This window comes from Taudactylus pleione, unplaced genomic scaffold (assembly GCF_031769625.1).
Source record: "Taudactylus pleione unplaced genomic scaffold, aTauple2 ptg000400l, whole genome shotgun sequence".
Lineage (NCBI taxonomy): Eukaryota > Metazoa > Chordata > Amphibia > Anura > Myobatrachidae > Taudactylus > Taudactylus pleione.
In genome coordinates, this window is record NW_028284802.1 from 78,723 (window position 1) to 85,371 (window position 6,649).

Here is a 6,649-nt window from a genome sequence, read left to right on the forward strand (position 1 = left end):
GATATACATGTAGCGATATTTTGAACGATTTCCGACAGTTCAGAACTACAAATCGTGCAGTATGTACCCACTATGCTGGGCAGTGCACACTCCCGTCGGGTCGGCAGCCGCATCGTCAGGTCAGCCCTACATGCTGCTCAATCTGATGATGCAGCTGGCAACCCCCATGCAGTGGCATGCGGCAGGGGTAGATATATCAGCCGGAAAGGGCACCGGATCGTCTAGTGTGTACCAGCCGCCTGATATGTCCGCAGGGTTGCCCATCGGATCGCTGAGTATACACATCGTTTAGTGTATACCCAACTTTACAGTCTCTTCAGCTTTTTCATTATAAAAACTCTGAACTATTCGTTAATGGTAGATTCTAAGCAAAAATTAGAGTTAAAGATAAGTTCTTACCATAATTCTTTCTTCGAAGTCCATAGGGTCCACAGGCCACCCACCCTGACGCACCTGGCTTCATATGGGCTATGTTTATGGTCACCAGTTTCCGGTCTCCTCTGTAAATGTGATTCTTGTATATACCAGTCTTCCTTCTCTCTCATCCTCCTCTGCACTTTGGCTTGTCACAAACTGAAGTGCCTCTGGCTCGGGGGTGGGGTATAGGGAGAGTGGACTAGTGCTTCCTGAGAGCTGAAAGCTTTAACTGTGTGGTGCCCAGATTCCTCAGGGTCCACAGGGAGACCTTGGGGTGTAGGTGGTGAATGAGGAATCCTGGCACCACGCAGTTAAAGCATTCAGCTCTCAGGATGCACTGGTCCACTCTCCCTATACCCCACCCCCGAGCCAGAGGCACTTCAGTTTGTGACAGCCAAAGTCCGGAGGAGGATAAGAGAGAAGGAAAACTGGTATACCCAAGAATCACACTCTCACAGAGAAGGAGACCGGAAACTGGTGACCAGAAACATAGCCCATATGAAGCCAGGTGAGTCAGGGTGGGTGCCCTGTGGACTTTGAAGAAAGTTAACAAAGGTAAGTTCTTACCATAACTAATTTTCTTCGTCAGGGGCCATAGGCTTCACAGGGAGACCTTGGGGATGTCCCAAAGCAGTACTTTTAAGGGTGGGGACGCTCCTGCGCTGTAAGGAGAATCATGCACCCAATGGAAACATCCTGAGAGGCGAAGGTATCAAAAGCATAGAACCTCAGAAAGGTCTGGACAGAAGACCTCGTGGCCGACTTACAAAGCTGAACAGCCGAAGCACCACGGTGAGCTGCCCACGAGGAACCCACAGACCGAGTAGAATGAGCAGGAACAGGAAAGCCCTCCTGCATGTAAGCCTGTGAGGTAGTCATACAAAGCCGTTTAGCCAATGTTTGTTTATTGGCTGGCCATCCCTTCTTGTGTAATCCATAGAGCACAAATAAGGAGTCTAATTTCCGAAGGGAACTGGTACGGTCCACAGAAATCCTGAGGGCACAGACCACATCCGAAGAGGCCTTACCTGCCGAGAGGTCCGGTGATCGAAAGGCCGGGACTATAATTTCCTCATTAATGTGGAAACTAGAAACAACTTTAGGAGGACACCAGGGCGAGTCCGAAGCACAGCCCTGTCCTGGTGAAATGTCAGAAAAAGGAGAGCGACCGGAGAGCACCCCTAACTCTGACACCCTTCTGGCGGAGGCAATATCCAGGAGAAAAAGTCTTCGCTGTTAACCACTTGAGTTCCACCGAATCTAGGGTTCAAATGCAGGGCCTGAAGAACTACTGCCAAATCCCAAAGAGCTACTGGGAGGACAAAGGGAGGTCGAATCCGAGGACACCCTGGAGGAAGGTGTGGATATCCTGTAGCGGAGTAAGTTTATGTTAAAGCCATACTGACTGAGCAGAGACATGCACTTTCAGTGAGGCCAGGCGGAGACAAAGGTCCAATCCAGCTTGAATGAAGGCCAGGACTCTGGAAAAACGAAACACCTGGGGGTCGTAACCTCTGGGGCGGCACCAATGGAAATAGGTATGCCACACTCTGGTAGATCCGAGCAGAAACCGGGTTATGCGCTCTATGACAGAAAATCGATTGGACCTTAGGAGGGATGTCTCAAGAGCCATGCCGTCAAAGACAAACGACCCAGGTCAGGGTAAAGGCATGGACCTGAGACAACAGGTCCTGTCGTTGGTGCAGCAGGAATGGAGTGTCAATGGAGAGACTCTGAAGATCTGAGTACCAATGATGTCTAGGCCAAGCTGGAGCCACCAGCCAGACAGTGCCTCCATCCTGTTTGAACTTCCGAAGAACTCAAGGAAGAAGGGAGACTGGAGGGAATAGGTATGCAAAGTGGAAGGTCCACTTCACAGATAATGCGTCTACAAAAGGTTGCCTCGGCATCTCCTGTTCTGGACCCGCACACTGGCAGTTTGTGATGGTGTCGGGAGACCATGACGTCCACCTCTGGGAGGCCCCATCTGTTCACTAGGAGTTGAAACACATCTTGGTGAAGAGACCATTGCCCCGGGATGCACGTCATGATGGCTGAGGAAGTCTGCTTCCCAATTGAGAACACCCAGAAAAAACACAGCCGAGACGGCTGGGAGGTGACCCTCGGCCCATGTCAGAATGCGTGACACTTCTGTCATTGCTGCCAGACTTCAAGTGCCTCATTGTGAGTGATGTAAGCCACTGTTGTGGCATTGTCGGACTGAACTTGTACAGGTTTCCCGTGAAGTATGTGCTGAGCCAGTTTGAGGGCCGTGTAGACATGTTGATTGGCAGGGTTAATCCGACCGATGTCCAACGGCCCTGAAAGGAGTGTGGACCAGTCACTGCGCCCCACTGCGGAGAATGGCATCCGTCGTTAGGATTATCCAGTCCAGGATCCAAAAGGTGCAACCCTTGGTTAGATGAGATGTCTTGTCTGTAGCTACCAAGATAGAGACAGATGCACCTCCAGTGAGAGCACCATCTGAGCTTTCAGCCGATGTGTTAACCCGTTCCATCTGGAGAGGATTAGCTTTTGCAAAGGCCTGGAATGGAACTGAGCATATTCCAGCATGTCGAAGGTGGACACCATGAATCCCAGAACTTGCATTGCTGAGTGGATCGACACTCGGCTATTGTGAAGACCTCTGCACCCTCGTAGTTGAAGTGTGGAGATCTTGTCTGACTTCAGAAAGATTCTCTGATCCTGAGAATCCACCAGGGCTCCCAGATGAATCATTCTCTGTGAGGGATCTTTTTCCAGTTTATTGAAGGAAAGCAATGGTTAACGCACTGGCTCCCAAACTGTGTGCCATGGCACCCTGGGGTGCCTCAGGGCATTTGCAGGGGTGCCTTGGGTTGGTGGTCCAGTACCAAATAAAATGGATTTTCTACTTCAAGGTCTATAGGGGGTCCACAGGGTTGACCTTGGGGGTATACTGGATCTGGATCCACAGGCACCACGCAGTTAAAGCTTTTGCTGCTCCAAGGATGCACTTGGGTCCATCCTCCTCTATACCCCGCCCCCAAGCACCTCAGTTTTAGTTGGTGCCCGGCTGGAGTTGGGTCACCCTTGCGCAGTGGGGCTGCAGGAGCAGCCCCTAAGCTTATTTTTTTAAAGAAAAGTTTTTCTTTTTTTTCACTTTTTAGAGCGGCAGCATCAAATTGTCCTTTAGGACGTCCACGCTGCCACTCCTACACCCTGCTGGCGCCGCGACGCCAGTACAGAACTGGGGATCACGGCGGGACCCCAGAGTCTGTACTAGCCAGGCTCTGGGGACTCCCATGACTGCTGCCGGAAGCACCGGGGAACAGGTAAGCCGCGTGTGGTGGCCCGCGGGTATATGCAGTCGGCTGCCTCCGGTCTCTGGGGACAGACCGGAGGCGCAAGCGGCAGCGGGCTCCCTCTCAGTAGAGGCATACCCCGCATGACCGCTAGACCACCAGGGTGACATGCTGGCAGCGGGAACCAGCAACCCTGGGGTTAATTGCTAGCCAGGGGAGGCAGCCTTCACTGTCTAGCGGCTCCTCCACTCAGCTCAGCGCTCCTTTTCTCAAGTGCACTGTCGTCGCTGAGCTGCTCTCCTTGCGGCCACTCTTCCCCTGAGGTCTCCGGCGGCCATCTTCTACTGGCAGCAGCGCAGATCTCCCAGGCGGCGCGTGGACCGGTCCCTCTGTGTACCTCTCCCCTGCTAAAGGACAGTGTACACAGCACTATAGCCCTCCCAGACACTGAATCTGGACGGTTGATTGTAGTGAAAGGTGCAGTTAGTATTGACTTTTCTGCATGGTATGTGACTTTTGCTAGTGCTGCCTGTCTGTGCTAATTTTTCTACTTACTGTCAGCTTATACCTATCCCTTTCCTTCTCCTACGGCCCGGCAGGTGTGTGGGGGAAGGGCGTTTTCTGTGGACCTCACGTATATAGATAACGTATTTGTGAGGTCAGTCACATACAGTTGGGTGCTACACAGTACCATATTGTGGGCTGTTGTGTTGCATACTTGTGAGTGCGCAGGTGTTAAACACCATACTTCTCTATTGTGCTCTATATATATATATATATCTGTATACATTATATATATATTCTGTCATGTCTGATGAGGAGATTGAGCGCTCTGTGGCTCCTGTGTTGTCCTGCAGACGCTGTTCTGCAGGAGTGGAGAGGGAGGAATTATCACAGGACGGTCTGTGCAGGCGGTGCCAGCTATTGCCTGGGCCCTCTCAACCCCCTACATCGCAGGACCCTCCTTGGGCGATGTTTTCTCAGGTGCTGGTGTCAATCGCGGACCGTCTAGCGGTCCCGACTGCTGTCCCTACTAGGGCGTTGCCCCAGCCAACCATTCCCCGGGTATTGCTCAGTTATTGCAGTCTCCCCCCGGGTCTCAGACAGTTGGTCAGTATAAGGGGTTGCCTATGTTTGTTCAGTCTACCCCAGTGACGCAGCAGTCTGTGGTGCCTTTTCAGAGTTTTCATCAGTCGGCTCCTCCACCCTGGGTGGATGTACTCTCCAACTCTGTCCAGAGTTTAGCGGCCTCGTCTTCGGCTTTTCAGTCGATGTTACAGGGTGAAATATCTTCCAAGGCGTCCAGTGCTGGCTGTGCATTTAACGGACACTGATGTGTCTTCAGATGATGGGGAGGTACATGAGGACTTTGACTCGGACGCCATGGCTCAAGATGTAGAGACTAAGGGCCTCACATTCAGAGGCGGTCGGAGGATGCAAGCGGTCGCTCAGAAACTGGGCGGCCACTTGCATCCTGACCGGCCACCTCTGTTGCGGTCGTTAGGCTGTGGGTTAACACCCACAGCTCTAACGACCGCTCCGGTGATGGTCGCGATGGTCAGAGACCATCGGGGCTTACGACGAGACCTTAGGGTAGGGTCTCCCTTGTCGTAAGCCCCAGAGAGCTTCTGGCTCTGAGCCGGAAGCTCTCCACTGACAACACTAGTGATGTCAGTGGGGCCGCCCCCAAACGGTAGGCGTTCCCATGGGAATGCCTCCGTTTGGGCTGCCACCCCCCCGACCCGCCTTCCAAACGGGGCGAGCTGTCAATCAACATCGACAGCTCGCCCCCTTTGGATTGAGACCCGCTACGACCGGCGCTGTCAGTCGTAGCGGGTCTCACGTGCGCATGCTCTGTGGGGGGCCATCGACCGGGTCTGAATGACCCCCTAAGTCCTCCATTAATATGTCGGCACTGGTTAGGGCGGTGCGGGCCATCGTGCACGTAGAGGTCAAAGTATCCTAATTTTAAGAAGGCTAAGGTGACTTCAACGGTTTTTCCCGTCTGACCAGTTAACGGATCATATGGCGGGAGCCTGAATGTTGCCCAACGGCGGGCATCTAATTATCTGTTTCCTGAGGCTCATTGCAGGAAATGGGAAACCCCACCGGCGGTGGATTCCCATGTCACCCGCTTAATCAAAAGCGCTACATTGCCCTTACCGTCCATCTCCTCCCTCAAGGATCCCACGGACAGGAAGGTGGAGACTTGTTTAAAGTTTATCTACTCTCTTTCAGGGGCAGTGGCCCGTCCGTCTATGGCCATCTTCTGGGTGGCTAAGGCCATTAAGAGCTGGGCAAAGGCATTAGAGGATACCTTTCCAGACGATGCTCCGGATGTCCAGAGAGCGTTAATTGGACAGATGAGAGATGCGGCCTCCTATATTGGGGAAGCGGCATTAGATGCAAGCCTGCTGACCTCTAGAGTTTCGGCGGCAGCAGTGTCTGCTCGTCGGTCCTTGTGGCTGAGGTCCTGCAGAGTAGATTCAGATTCTAAGAAGGGCCTGGAGGCCTTACCCTTTAATGGAGAGTTGTTATTTGGTCCAGACCTGGACAAAATAGTGGATACTCTGGCTAAATTGAAGTCAGCTTTCCTCCCTTCAACTACATTGCATCCTAAAGGTCAGGGGCTCTGCCTTTCGGTCCTTTTGGGTTCAGGATAAGGCCAAAGGTCAGTCCTTCCCGAGGCAGTCGACGACCAAGGCCGCCTCTAAGCCCAAGAAGCAGGCCTGGAGTGCTAGGCGCCCTTCTTCCAAGCAGGAAGATAAACCTTCTGCCTGATGGGGCGGGCCTCCCTCTGGGGGACCCCAGAGTGGGAGGCCGACTTCTTCAATTTGCCCAGTGCTGGCACAATACCACCACGGATGCCTGGGTTCGAGAAGTGGTCTCCCAGGGGTACGCCCTGTCTTTTCGGCACAGACCGCCCCACCAGTTTTTCTGCACGAGTC